Source organism: Macaca thibetana, chromosome 17 (genome assembly GCF_024542745.1).
Source record: "Macaca thibetana thibetana isolate TM-01 chromosome 17, ASM2454274v1, whole genome shotgun sequence".
Lineage (NCBI taxonomy): Eukaryota > Metazoa > Chordata > Mammalia > Primates > Cercopithecidae > Macaca > Macaca thibetana.
This window is the reverse complement of record NC_065594.1, coordinates 52,518,152-52,534,157: the sequence shown is the minus strand read 5'-3', so window position 1 is coordinate 52,534,157 and position 16,006 is coordinate 52,518,152.

The following is a 16,006-nucleotide window of genomic DNA, read 5'->3' as shown; positions in this document are numbered from 1 at the left end:
ACTGACTTGAGCTTAACTTGAGCCTTAATTAGGTGAGTAAATTACCCACTATCTCTGTTATTTTGATTTTCAAAATCACGTTCATCTCATAATCCCTGATTTCTACCCAATCGTAAGTCCACTGCTTGCACTTACCTATTTCCGACTGTCTTGCTAGAAGTTATTTAATAATCAGGAAAATACTACCTCTTTTGACATTTATTCTCATTTCTTTCAATGGTAAAAATTTCATTTCTTAACCATCTTTGAGTTTGTTTTTTCGTGGTTATTTTCTCCATCAAGGTTATTTTTGAACCTGGAAGGGGAGATCATAAATATGGCAGTCAAAAGTAAGAACATGAGCTCTGTTTCTTCTCCTTTCCAAGGAGGGTCTGTCTGGATCTTCTCTCTCCTGTCTTTTGCCGAACTCCAAAATGGCCTGTTCCCCCAATTTCTCATTCCTTCCTCACTGTTTTTGAAGTTTGCATGCTATCTCTATTTTTCATTGTCAAATATTAATTTCCCCCAATTTCTATATCTGTTTTTAAGCTATGAGTCAGAAAAACAAAGACCATAGTGAGCATTAGGGAAGGAAAGAAGAACAGAATCCTGGGGCTGAGCTCAATCTCTGAGCTTGTTACCAACTCGCTGGATGTTTTTGGACCAGCTGTGACCACTCATGGCTCCCAGTCCTCATGTGTAAAATGAGGGGCTCAAAGTGGAGCATCCGGGGTCATTTCTATTGATGTTCAATAATTTTCTCATCTATAAAATGGCCATATGAATAGGACTTGCCTTATATCAACTTAGGACTAAATTAGATCATACACACACACACATATACATGCATACATATATATGTACACACATACATATATATTTTTAATATGTCTGCAACAGGATAAGAGATAACAAATTCAACAGCAGAAAAACCCTGAGATAGAGCCAATTGGGTGTATTCTTCTGTCCAGTCCTGTTCTCAACTAAAATTCTTTTCTAATAAGGGAGAAAGGGAGGGAGGGGAGGAGAGGCCTGGGTCAGGGAGGAGAGTCCTTAGACAGGTCCCTGCATCCCCAGTATTCTTCTAACCCATGCATCTTGGATCAGATCAACAAAAGTTTCCAACTAAGCAGCAGAACCCTCAAATCACTGCCACTTATCCTGTCCCCGCAATATGTAAGGGAGAGTGGACAACTCCTATCAGGGAGCAGGGAGCAGCAAGCAGCAGCTAGAAAAAGGTTGGATTTGGATTCTGCAGCCAAACCCTGGAATAGCCCAGCTAGCTCTGCAGTCTCACTCAGTCACTTGATGAACCTCAAGATAACACAACTCTGCATTTGATACATTTCAAGTTTTAGAACCCATTTATCATATTTAATTTATATCTGGGTGCCTTATTCCATTTAGTGTTGCTATAAAGGAGTACCTGAGGCTGGGCGATTTATAAAGAGAAGTTTGTCTGGCTCACAGTTCTGCAGACTGTAGAAGAAGTACGGCACCAGTATTTGCCTTTGGTGAGGGCCTCAGGCTGCCTCCACTCATGGTGGAAGGTAAAGGGGAGCCAGCATGTGCAGGGATCACAAGGGAAGCAAGAAAGAGAAGGAGGTGGTGCCAGGCACACTCTTTTCAACAACCAGTTCTTGTGGTAACTAATAGAGAACTCACTCACTCTCTCCCACCTCAGGGAGGGCATTCATCTATTCACAAGGGATCTGCCCCCATCACCCAAACACCTCTCATTAGGCCCTATCTCCAACATTGGGGATCGAATTTCAACATGAGTTTTAGAGGGGATGAATATCCAAACTATAGTCCTTGGTGAAAGGTGAAATGAATGTATGAACAGAGAAGGTTGTTATATATTCCCTACATGAAAGACTCTAAGCTTAGATAGCCTCTTCATTATTGTTTTCATGTCTAGTTTCTTAAATATAGTATCATTCAAGACTATTTTGGCTCCAAGTAATAGAAGTCTAACTCAAATTAGCTTAAACCTTAAAGGGAATTTGTTGGCTCAAATATTTGAAAAATCAGGCACAGCTGCATTCAGTGACTCAAAAAAGGTCAAATAGAGGTTGGCCTTTTTTTCTTCTCCTTTTCCGTATCCCTTGTCCAAATCTACTCTTTTATGTTAACTGGAATGCCAGACAAAAACTTGCCTGTGGTGACCCTTAGTAAATTCAGGCCTATACTCCACTAGCTTCAAATCCAGCAGATAAAGAACTTTTCTTCCAAAAGATTGTTTCTCACTGGACTGAGTAGGGTCACATGATTTTTTTTCCCCCATGCAGTCAGTTCATCCAATCCAGTCACTACCCAACTCCTAGGCCGGGGTCAACCCTACCTCAACCAAATGGGCTTAGGTAGGAGCAGGTCGGTGTTCCAAAAGGAGATGGCTCTTGTACTATGGTCCTTGCAGAAGGGCAAATGAATCCTGAGCAAATGCCTACCACAGATCTCTTTACTGGGATTCAGAGCTTTAAAAAAATAAAAAAAAAATGCTTTCAATTGTTCAGCTGAGTATTCAGAATAAACCCTAGTTTCTAGTTTAAAACCTTGCAGATGACAACATTTAAAGTGACAATTATAAACATACAGATATGTTTATGGTATAAGTAGAAAAACGTAGAAAGAAAGCTTTATGTTCACAATGGTCACAATGACCCAAATTAACTATGGAAAGGAAATTTAGAATATGAAAATAGTTATTTTAGTTTAGATCAGAATGTTTATAGATGATTTTTCATTTAAAAAATATCTTGAATTTGGCCAGGCATGTTGGCTCATGCCTGTAACCCCAGCACTTTGGGAGGCCAAGGCGGGTGGATCACTTGAGGTCAGGAGTTTGAGACCAGCCTGGCCAGCAGGGTGAAACCCAGTCTTTACTAAAAATACAAAAATTAGCCAGGCATGGTGGTGGGCGCCTATAATCCCAGCTACTTGGGAGCTCCCTTGAACCTGGGAGGCGGAGGTTGCAGTGAGCCGAGATCATGACACTGCACCCCAATCTGGGAGACAGAGCAAGACTCCATCTCAAAAAAAGAAAAAAAATTGAATTTATCTCTATGGTTTTCAAAAAAAAAAAAAAAAAAAAAAAAAGAAGAAGAAGAGAAAGCTCAGTGAATGAAGCACAGTGAATGAATGAAAGTGTAGTATCTCATTAGATGGAAATGTGTTTGTGTGCAGTTCATCATTGACATCATGACAGTGGCCTTCAGTGTATTAATAGTAGCTTTGAGAAAGAATCCTGTGCCCTTCATAGCATAGTGCCTGGGTCAAATGTTCTGCTTTCTCTCTTACTGAAGACTGGCCCAGCATTTCACTGAATTTAGACATTATCAAGATATTATACTTTCATTCAGTCTTATCAGATATTCGTCCTTTACATTTTCTAACCTTGATGTTCCTCTTTTTGGGTTCTGTTTTCTCCCACAGCATAGACTTAACTTACCCAATTCTTTTCTTCTGCCTTTGCCCCAGAGTTGCACTGCTCAATTGTAAGTTCTCTATTAGGGGCAGTCATGGGACAGACAAGTTAGGATCAGAATGGCACCTCAGCAATGCCACCAGGTTCCCAGGCTCTCTACATTTTCCCATTCTGCTGTCCCAACTTATGAGTTGTATTGGGAAGCCAGCCTATTAAGATTTTAAAAAGTCATTTGGCTATTTATTTCTATTTAGGTTTCCTGATATTACCCATTTTAAAGGAAAAAGAGTATGAGTCAACTAATTTCATAAAGAAGACTTTCCTCATGAGGTCAGGAGTTCGAGACCAGCTTGGTCAACATAGTGAAACCCTGTATCTACTAGAAATACAAAAAATTAGCCGGGTGTGGTGGTGGGTGCCTGTAATCCCAGCTACTCAGGAGGCTGAGGCAGGAGAATTGCTTGAACCTGGGAGGCAGAGGTTGCAGTGAGCTGAGATTGCGTCATGGCACTCTAACTCAGGCAACAGTGCGAGACTCTGTTTCCAAAAAAAAAAAAAAAAAAAAAAAAAAAACTAAATTGCTAGGATATTTTTCTTTATTTTCAAGCTAATTTTGTAATGTAATCTATTCCTTTTTCTTTCTGTTCTGTCTTAGGTGGAGAGGAAGAAGAGTGTATTTTTGTCATTCATAGAAGAGTTCTTAAGGTTTGTTATTACTTGTCTCTGTGTTATCATCTTCGTGTTGGTTTTTAGCCTGTATTCTTTATTTTTCAGCTTTTATTTTAGAATCAGGAGTTACATGTGCAGATTTGTCACAAAGGTATATTGCATGATGCTGAGGCTTGGGGTATGATTGAACCCATCACCCAGGTAGTGAGCATAGGTAGTTTTCCAGCCCTATCCCTCCTTCCTCTCTCCTTCCTCTGGTAGTTCTCAGTGTCTATTGCTGCCATCTTTATGCCCATGAGTACATGATGTTTAGCTCCCACTTATTAGTGAGAATATGCAGCATTTGGTTTTCTGTTTCTACATTGGTTCTCTTAGGATAATGGCCTCCAATGGCAACTGTGTAGCTGCAAAGGACATTATTTCATTCTTTCTTATGGCTGCATAGTATTCCATGGTGTAAATGTACCACATTTTCTTTGTCTCATCAACCGTTGATGGGTTCCTCAGTTGATTCCATGTTTTTGCCATTGTGAATAGCACTGTGATGAACATACAGGTGCAGTGTCCTTTTGGTAGAATGATTTATTTTCCTTTATATATATACCCAGTAATGGGATTTCTGGATCAAATGGTAGTTAAACTCTTAGTTCTTTGAGAAATATTGAAACTGCTCCATACAATGGCTGGACTAATTTACATTCCCACCAGCAATGTATGTGTCTCCTTTACTCTGTAACCTTGCCAACATCTGTTATGTTTTTACCTTTTAACAAAAGCCATTTTGACTGGTGTGAGATGGTATCTCATTGTGGTTTTGATCTGCGTTTCTCTGATGATTAGTGAAGATGAGCATTTTTTCATATATTTATTGGTCACTTATATATCTTCTTTTGAGAAGTGTCTGTTCATGCCATTTGCCCATTTTTAATAGAGTTATTTGTTTTTTCCTTGTTAATTGTTTAAGTTCCTTATAGGTTCTGGAATTAGGCCTTTGTTAGATGCATAGTTTGAATATTCTCTCCCATTCTGTAGGTTGTCTGTTTCTCTTGCTGTGCAGAAGTTCTTTAGTTTAATTAGGTCCCATTTATCAATTTTTGTTTTTGTTGCAATTGCTTTTGAGGACTGAACCATAAGTTCTTTGCCAAGACCAATATTGAGAAGGGTATTTCCTAGGTTTTCTTCTAGGATTTCTATAGTTTGAGATCTTACATTGAATTCTTTAATACATCTTGAGTTAATTTTTGTACATGGTGGTAGGTAGTGGTCCAGTTTCATTTTTCAGTATATGGTTTATGTTCTTTACATATAGTTACTCTCAGGGATTTCCCTACACCTTCATCTACCTGCAAAATCTATCTTTCTAGGTTTAGGTGTGATGCTGCTGCTTTGGTAGTTATTTTAGATTTTTAGCTATTTTTTTTATTTTAAATATAAAAAATATTTTTATTTTTTTATTTCAATAGGTTTTTGGGAAACAGGTGATATTTTGTTACATGAATAAGTTCTTTAGTTGTGATTTGCGAGATTATAGTGCACCCATCACCTGGGCAATATACACTGTACCTGATGTGTAGTCTTTTATCCCTCACGACCCCACCCTTTTCCCTGAGTCCCCAAAGTCCAGTGTATCATTCTCATGCTTTTGCGTCCTCATAGCTTAGCTCCCATATATGAGTGAGAACATATGATGTCTGGTTTTCTATTCTTGAGTTACTTCACTTAGAATAACAGATTCCAGTTCCATTCAGCTTGCTGCAAATGCCATTATGTCACTCCTTTTTATGGCTGAGTGGTATTCCATTTTCTTTATCCACTTGTTGATTGATGGACATTTGGGCTGGTTCTATATTTTCACAATTGCAAATTGTGCTGCTATAAACATATGTGTGCAGTTTTTTTTTTTTTTTTTTTTTGTACAATGACTTCATTTTTGTATAATGACTTCTTTTCCTCTGGGTAGATACCTAGTAGTGAGATTGCTGGATCAAATGGTAGATCTACTTTCAGTTGTTTAAGGAAGCTCCACACTGTTTTTCACAGTGGTCGTACTAGTTTACATTGCCACTAACAATGTATAAGTGTTCCCTTTTCACCACATCTATGCCAACATGTATTATTTTTTGATTTTTTGATTATGGCCATTCTTTCAAGAGTGACGTGATAGTGCATTGTGGTTTTGATTTGCATTTCCCTGATAATTAGTGATGAACATTTTTCCATACGCTTGTTGGCCATATGCTGTGCAGAAGTCTTTTAGTTTATTTAAGTCTCCTCTATTTATCTTTGTTTTTGTTGCATTTGCTTTTGGGTTCTTGGTCACGCATTCTTTGCCTAAGCCAATGTCTAGAAGGGTTTTTCTGAAGTTATCTTCTAGAATCTTTATGATTTCAGGTCTTAGGTTGAAGTCCTTGATCCATCTTGAGTTGATTTTTGTATAAGGTGAGACATGAGGATCTAGTTTCATTCTTCTACATATGGCTCGCCAATTATCCCAGCACCATCTGTTAAATAGGGTATCCTTTCCCCACTTTATCTTTTTGTTTGCTTTGTTGAAGAGCAGTTGGCTGTAAGTATTTGTCTTTATTTCTAGATTCTCTATTCTGTTCCATTGGTCTTTGTACCTATTTGTATACCAGTACCATACTCATGTTTTGGTGACTAAGGCCTTATAGTATAGTTTGAAGTTGGGTAATGTGATGCTTCCATATTTGTTCTTTTTGTTTAGTCTTGCTTTGGCTATGCAGGCTCTTTTTTGGTTCCATATGAATTTTAGGATTTTTTTTGTAGTTCTGTGAAGAATGATGGTGATATTTTGATGGGAATTGCATTGAATTTGTAGATTGTTTTTGGCAGTATGGTCATTTTCACAGTATTGATTCTATTCACCCATGGACATGGGATATGTTTCTGTACTGATGTATGTGTCATCAGTAATTTCTTTCAGCAGCATTTTGTAGTTTTCCTTGTAGAGGACTTTGACTTCCTTGGTTAGGTATATTCCTAAATATTTTATATTTTTTGCAGCTATAGTGTGTTGAGTTCTTGATTTGATTCTCAGTTTTCACACTGTTGGTGTGTAGCAGAGTTACTGATTTGTGCACTAATTTTGTGTCCTGAAACTTTGCTGAATTTATTGACCAGTTCTAGGAGCTTTTTGGATGAGTCTTTAGGGTTTTCTAGGTATGCAATCATATCAGCAAATACCGACAGTTTGACTTCCTGTTTACTGACTTAGATGCCCTTTATTTCTTCTCTTGTCTGATTGCTCTGGCTAGGACTTTCAGTACTATGTTGAATAGATGTGGTGAAAGTGGGAATCTTTGTCTTATTCCATTTCTCAGGAGGAATGCTTTCAACTTTTCCCCATTCAGTATGATGTTGGCTGTGGGTTTGTCATAAATGGCTTTTATTACCTTAAGGTATGTCCCTTCTATGCCTATTTTGCTAAGTGTTTTAGTAATAAAGGGATGCTGGATTTTGTCAAATGCTTTTTCTGCATCTATTGAGATGATCATGTGATTTTTGTTTTTAATTCTCTTTATGCTGTGTATCACATTTGTTGACTTATGTTAGATCGTCCCTGCATCCCTGGTATGAAAGCCACTTGATCATGGTGGATTATCTTTTTGTTATGCTGTTGGATTCAGTTCACTAGTATTTTATTGAAGATTTTTGCATCTATGTTCATCAGGAATATTGGTCTGTAGTTTTCTTTTTTTGTTATGTCTTTCCCTGGCTTTAGTATTATCATGACACTGGCTTCATAGAATGATTTAGGGAGAATTCCCTCTTTCTGTATCTTCTGGAGTAGTGTCAATAGGATTGGTACCAATTCTTCCTTGTATGTTTGATATAATTCAGCTGTGAATCCATCTGATCCTGGACTTTTTTGTTGGCATTTTTGAAAAATTACCGTTTCAATCTCACTGATAGTTATTGGTCTCTTCAGAGATTCTATATCTTTCTGGCTTAATCTAGGAGGGTTGTATATTTCCAGGAATTTATCACCTCTAAGTTTTCTAGTTTATATGTGTAAAGCTGTTCACAGTATCCTTGAATAATCATTTTTATTTATGTGGTATCAGTTGTAATGTCTCTCATTTCTTTTCTAATTGAGCTTATTTGGATCTTCTCTTTCCTTTTCTTGGTTAATCTTGCTAATGGTCTATCAATTTGATTTATCTTTTTGAAGAACCAGCTTTTTGTTTTATTTATATTTTGTATTGCTTTTATCTGTTTGTTTGTTTGTTTCAATTTCATTTAGTTCTGCTCTGATCTTTGTTATTTCTTTTCTTCTACTGGGTTTGGGTTTGGATTGTTCTTGTTTTTCCAGTTCTGTGAGGTGTTACCTTAGATTGTATATTTTTGCTCTTTCAGACTTTTTGATGTAGGCATTTAATGCTATGAACTTTCCTCTTAGCACTGCTTTTGTTGTATTTCAGGGGTTTTGATAAGTTGTGTGACTATTATCGTTCAGTTGAAAGAATTTTTAAATTTCCATCTCGATTTCATTGTTGACTGAATGATCATTCATGAGCAGGTATTTAATTTCCATGTATTTGCATGGTTTTGAGCATTCTTTTTAAAGTTGGTTTCCAATTTTATATCACTGTGGTCTGAGAGAGTACTTGATATAATTTTGATTTTTAAAATTTACTAAGACTTGTTTTGTGGCCTATCACATAGTTTATCTTGAAGAATGTTCCATGTGCTGATGAGTAGAATGTATATTCTGCAGTTGTTGGGTAAAATGTTCTATACATATCTGTTGAATCCTTTTGTTGTGGGATATAGTTTAAGTCCATTGTTTCTTTGTTGACTTTCTGTCTTGATGACCTGCCTAGTGCTGTCAGTGAAGTATTAAAGTTCCCCACTATTATTGTGTTGCTGTAGTAATTGTTTTATAAATTTGGGTGCTCCAGTGTTAGGTGCATGTATGTTTAGAATTGTGTTATTGTTCTGTTGGACTATTCCTTTTATCATTATATAATGTCCCTCTTTGTCCTTTTTAACTGCCGTTGTTTTAAAGTTTGTTTTGTCTCATATAAGAATAGCTACTCCTGCTCATGTTTGCATGGAATACATTTTTCTACTCCTTCACCTTAAGTTTATTTGAGTCCTTATGTGTCAGCTGAGTCTCTTGAAAACAGCAGATAGATAAATGTTTGGTGAATTCTTATCCATTCTGCCATTCTGCATGTTTTAAGTGGAGAATTTAGGCCATTTACATTCAATGTTAGTTATGAGATGTGAGGTAGTATTCTATTCATTGTACTATTTGTTTCCTGAATACCTTTTTTTTCTTCATTGTATTACTATTTTATAGGCCCTGTGAGATTTATACTTTAAGGAGCATAAATCTATTTTGGTGTATTTCAAGGATTTGTTTTAAGATTTAGAGCTCCTTTTAGCAGTTTTTGTAGTGCTGGCTTGGTAGTGGCGAATTCTCTCAGTCTTTCTCTGAAAAAGACTATCTTTTCTTCATTTTGGAAGCTTAGTTTTGCTGGATGCAAAATTCTTGGCTGATAATTGTTTTGTTTAAGGAGGCTAACAATAGGACCCCAAACCCTTCTAGCTTGTAGAGTTTATGCTTAGAAATCTGCCATTAATCTAATAGGTTTTCTTTTGTAGGTTACCTGATGCTTTTTCTTCACAGCTTTTAAGATTCTTTCCTTTTTCTTGACTTTAGATAACCTGCTGACTATTTGCCCAGGCGATTATCTTTTTTGTGATGAATTTCTCAGGTCTTCTTTGAGCTTCTTGTATTTGCACATCTAGATCTCTAGCAAGGCCAGGGAAGTTTTCCTTGATTATTCCCTCAAATACGTTTTCCAAACTTTTAGATTTCTCTTCTTCCTTGAGAATACCAATTATTCTTAGATTTGGACCTTTAACACAGTTCCAAACTTCTTGGAGGCTTTGTTCATTTTTTTAAATTCATTTTTCTTTGTCTTTGATGGATTGGGTTAATTTGAAAGTCGAGTCTTTGAGCTCAGACGTTCTTTCTTCTGTTTGTTAGATTCGATTGCTGAGAATTTCCAGTGCATTTTGCATTTCTCTAAGTGTGTTCTTGATTTCCAGAAGTTGTGATTGTTTTTTATTTATGTTATCTATTTCACTGAAGAATTTTCATTGCATATCCTGTATCATGTTTTTGATTTCTTTTTTTTTTTATGAGATGAAGTATTGCTCTGTCACCCAGGCTGGAGTGCAGTCTCACAATCTTGGCTCACTGCAACCTCTGCTTCCCTGGTTCAAGTGATTCTCCTGCCTCAGCCTCCTGAGTAGCTGAGACTACAGGCATGCACCACCACACCCAGCTAATTTTTGTATTTTTAGTAGAGTTGGAGTTTCACCATGTCGGCCAGGCTGGTCTTGAACTCCTGACCTCAGGTGATCCACACGCCTCAGCCTCTCAAAGTGCTGGGATTACAGGTGTGAGCCACTGCACCCAGGCATGTTTTTGATTTAAGTTAGACTTCTCTTTCCCTGGTGTCTCCTTTTAGCTTAATAATCAATCTTCTGAATTCTTTTTCTGGCAATTCAGAGATTTTACCTTGGTTTGGTTCCATTGTTGGTGAGCTGGTATCATCTTTTCGGGGTGGTAAAGAACCTTGTTTTGTCATTTTACTAGAATTGTTTTTCTGGTTCCTTCTCATTTGGGGAGACTGTCAGAGGGAAGATCTGGGATTCAAGGGCTGCTGTTCAGATTATTTTGTCCCATGGGGTGCTCCCTAATGTGGTGCTCTTCCCCTTCTCCTAGGAATAGGGCTTCCTGTGAGCTGACCTGCAGTGATTGTTTTGCTCTTGTAGGTCTAGCCACCCAGTGGAGCTACCGAGCTTCTGGCTGGCACTGGGGAGTGATGGCAAAGAGTCCTGTGGTGTGATCTGTCTTTAGGTCTTGCAGCCGTGGATACCAGCACCTGTTCCAGTGGAGGTAACAGGGGGTGAAGTGGACTCTGTGAGTGTCCTTGGTTGTGTTTTTGTTTAGTGGTCCAGTTTTGTGTTGATTGTCCTCCAGCCAGGAGGTGGCACTTTCAAGAGCGCATCAGTTGCAGTCCTATAGGGAGGATGCAGACTTGCCCTAGGGACACCTGGTTAGGTAATCAATCAGGTTTCTTAGGTGGTGGACAGGGCCATAGAGCTCCCAAGAGATTATGACCTTTGTCTTTGGCTACCAGCACAACTAGAGAAAGATCACCAGGTGGGGGCAGGGCTAGGCATGTCTGAACTCAGAATCTCCCTGGGTGGGTCTTGCTGTGGCTGCTGTGGGGGATGGGTGTGTGACTCCCAGTCCAGTGGAGTTATATTCCCAGGAGAATTATGGCTGCCTCTGCTGAGTTCTACGGGTCACCAGGGAAGTAGGGGAAAGCTGGCAGTCACAGGCCTCACCCTGCTCCCACACAGCCCACAGTCCTCAAAGTCCAGTATCACTTCCACTGTGCCCTCCCAACAGCACCAAGTCTATTTCCAGGCAGCTGGTGACCAGGGCTGAAAACTTGCCCCAGACCACCAGCCTCCCTGCTGAGAAGGCAAGCAGACTCACAGATTGTTTTTTGCGTCTCAGGAAGCCTGCAGAAGTGGTCCAGTTCCTTCAAAGGGTCTGTAGATTCTCTAGGCTTTCCTGGTATGTTCCTACAGTAGTTCTTGAAGCAAAAGTTCACAGTGTGAGTCTTCACACACTGCTCTCTCTGTCTGATGGGGAGCTGCAAGCTAGTCCTACCTCCTATCTGTCATCTTAATCTCTGTATTTATTTCTAAACTGGGCTCCACTACTTCCCCAGGGGTCTGATCATGGCCTAGTTACTTATCAGTCTGGGTTCTAGTTTTTCCAGCTCTAAAATGGGGATGATTATGCTACTTTTTATGGTTGTTGAGGGTTTTGAATAAAAGAAATTACGTTGATCATAATAAATTGCCTCTATTTGGACTATAAGATGATTATTCCACGTTGTTCGATCTCATATTTGGAAGGTTTAAGCACAGTACCATACGTGTTGGCTTCATAAATGGCATTTGTTACAGTGACAGTGGGAGGGGTCACATAAAGTTGAGGAAGATAAGGGGTCTACTTCACAGTTCCAAATACATAAAACCTTTATATAGTTCAATCCATGTGAAATAGAACAGTTCACCCTGGCTATAGGCCAAATTGAGGCAACATTCAGTGGTTAGCAGCTCATAGCAAGTTGGAAGGTGCAGGGCAACCCTTGTATGGAATGGGGGAGCATACAGTCTTGGATGGAAACCTTGAATGGTAGATGAGAACCTCTGATGAGATATTTCTTAGCATACCTAAAGCTACAGGGGTCTCCCAAGCTTTCTCACCCAGCGACATGATGGCCAAAGGTTATCTTAAGGACCATTTATATGCATTTATACTGAAAGAATAACAAGGGGAGGTGAAACTTATATAATTCTTGTACTGCACAGATTCATTAGATTGAATTTGAACAGAAGTAACAGTGAAATACAATTAGTAACTTTGTGTGGTTCAGAGAGAAAAATTTGTGAGCAATTGCACATAGAAAGACTGACACCTCTCCAATTTTAACATGCCAGCATCAAGATGGAAGTGAGCTGTCCAGAATGAAATGAAGAAGGGAACAGTACTAGGTAAATAAGCAAGAGTAAGACTTAGAAAAAGAGGACCAGGCCGGGCATGGTGGCTCATGCCTGTAATCCCAGCACTTGGGAGGCCGAGGTGGGTAGATCAAGAGGTCAGGAGTTTGAGATCAGCCTGGCCAACATTAGCCAGGTGTGGTGGCAGGTGCCTGTAATCCCAGCTACTTGAGTGACTAAGGCAGGAGAATTGCTTGAACCCCCGAGGTGGAGGTTGCAGTGAGCCAAGATTGCGCATTGCACTCCAGCCTGGGTGACAGAGCAAGACTCCATCTCGGGGGAAAAAAAAAAAAAAAAAAAAAAAAAAAAGAGGACCAGGTTCAAGGACAGAGATATAACCTGAGCTTCTGCTGGTTACTGCTTCACTGGTTTCCCAGAAATGAAGGGTTGGTCTTTAATATCACACCCACGCTCTGGTGATGCTTGGGTTAACTTTTAATGATATAGACATGTACAATTAACTGTTAGGTAAGCTCTTTGTGGGTTTTGTTCCAAATGACTTTACAGCTTTTTGTTAAGATCCTGTTTTGAAAGAAGTAGACTTTACAGGTAAACTCAACTCACATTTGCAGTTAATATCCTGGTATATGCTCAATCTATGTTTTTCTGCCTGTTTAAAGGACTTCTCAATTCACTGACAAGTTTCAGTGACTAAAGGCTAAAGCCAAGAGTTATAATAGTGATACATCCCTGCAACTAAGACTGCCAACTTGCTATTAATGACTAAGCAATCATGAATAGCAAGTTGCTATTAAACAGTCATTAATAGCAAGTTGACAGTTTTAGGTGCGGGGATGTATCTGGGCATAGACTTAGGGGAACTAAGAAGAAAATGGATGGATGGTGGACACTGATGAGGACCATAGGGTCTCCCAGGTGATGGAAACTGAGAGTCCCTCTTCCTGCCACCTCTCTTTATCCTCTGAGCCTTCTTAGGCAAATATTTTAAAAATGAAAGGAGAAGAAGAGGGACCCAGAGAAAAATATCATCTTTCCCTTCTTTTAAACCTTTGATTTGCATTCTTCTTTTCTGAGACAGTCTTGCTGGAGTACAGTGGTATAATCTCAGCTCACTGCAACATCTGCCTCCGGGTTCAAGCAATTCCTGTGCCTCAGCCTCCCAAGTAGCTGGGATTACAGGACGTGCTACCATGCCTGAGTAATTTTTGTATTTTTAGTAGAGATGGGGTTTTGCCATTTTCCCCAGGCTGAGCTCAAGTGATCTGCCTGCCTCAGTCTCCCAAAGTGCTGGGATTACAGGTATGAGCCACAGTGTCCCACCTCTAATTTGCATCCTTCTGTTTAGTAAATAACTTTTACCAATACTTTGTTTGACCTCTACGACAACCCCAAAAGATAGACTTGATGAAAATAATTAATTCATGTGACAGATAAAGTAACTAAGCCTCAAGAAAATTTAGTGATTTGCTTGAGGTTGAGCTCAGTTTGTAACTTGGTTCTTCCATCCCCCAATATATTTCTGTTTTCACGGAGACATTTTATTCATGTGCATTATTTGACATTGAATACTCTTTTTGTTACTTTGTGCTATTAATGTCTATTAAAAGGAAAATTGGAATCTGGGCAGTGGAGCAATATAGGATTAGAAATCAAACAATATATGTCTAATTAATTCAATGAATACTTGATTAATATTTGGCAGTTGCATTTTCATTACAATATAATTAATTAGAATTTCTAGATAAACAACTTCACGCAGTTGCTATGAGAATTAAATGTGATAATGTATGTGAAAGTGTCTACCACAGTGACTGGCAGTTAGAAGGAACTCAATTAGTTGAATATGAATTCTTATCAAGACTAATTTTCATGAGGATTTCTTTGAGGTGAAACTACTCTTTTGTAGAGAACTAAAAATAGAGAAGTACTATATAATGCTATCATCAGTTAACAACTAACTTCTGAAAAGCAAACCTCAGGATTTCATAGTTGGAGTACTAGTTCTGAAACGGTCTCCATTTCTTTGGTCTTGTCCACATTGGAAACTTCTGGATGAATCATCCTAAAATCCTACTTTTATTGTGTTAATCATGTGACTAATACATCTCCAGGCTTCCCAATACCTCATACAACAAGTCTAACATCTTCTTGATTTTAATTTACCTTTATAATCTACCTTCTTCCAATTGTTCTAAACTCTATCTCAAGTTCCTCTTCATCTAGACACTTGAAACTTCAGGCCTACATTTGGTTTCTTTCTTTTTCTTTTACATTTAGTGTTTACTTAATGTTGGTCTATGTTGCCTAAGAATTGCTTCTTTTATTTGTTTGCCTTTCCATCTTGATTATAAGCCCTTTTAAGATAAGGTCCCTATGCAATATTCTTGTGTTCTTAACAGTCTACACCAGTCCTAAAAATATAGTAGTACCTCAGTAGATATTTACTACAATAAACTGAATTGAACTGGACTTTACTAATGGGATTTTATTTCGGGGTATTTATAGTAAACTTGCACAGAGCTGTCACCAGGTGGTGGTAAACACGGAAAAGGCACCCAACCCTTGACTTGTTCAATAAAATTCCTCTTTACATAATTTGCATATGAATTTAAATTATGGCTTTATACTGCTTCCTTATTTTTCTTATTCTTCCCCAGGTTTTGTTTTTTAAATTATAGTACACTCTGATTAATACTAATGCATTAGCAATAGTGCAATTTTTATGTTTGGAGAAGATGCTGTTCAAGTTTTTGAGAATTAGAGATACCACAAGAGCATAATTTTAGGTAAAGGTATTTTAGGTTTAAGATATAAAAAGAATGCCAATCTCCTTTTTTTTTTTTTTTTTTTTTTTTAAGAAGAACATGCTAGAAATATTCAAAACTCTTACAAAATTGGGAGCCAAGCAAGTCAGGTCATCAGCTGTGTAGAAACCTTACTATGGTGTGATTTTTGGTGAAATTTTTGTCATTGGTCCTTTTCATGAATATTTATTTAAATCCCAGTGGAAATCATTGCTCATCTGAAAGGGAGTTAACAGTCCTTAATAGCCTCTTCTGATTTGATTGATGTTTTTGTCACTTTCTCTGAAGTAAATAGATTCATTAGCATACCAAATATGCTCTCTGTCCTTTTACTTCTCCAGACACTTAACTGACCACTCACTTAAGATCTAAATATCTCACCTACGTTTTTGTTGTCAGTTCGGGGTCAATCTTCTAGAGAGAAAAGGAAAGAGCTTTAACTAGTTAACTGGTGAGTAGTTTTTAAACAGAAGAAAAGTAGTTTTCTTTGTAATAAAATCCAATCTGTCAGGACTAATCATTTATTCTGCCTCCAAAGTGTGTA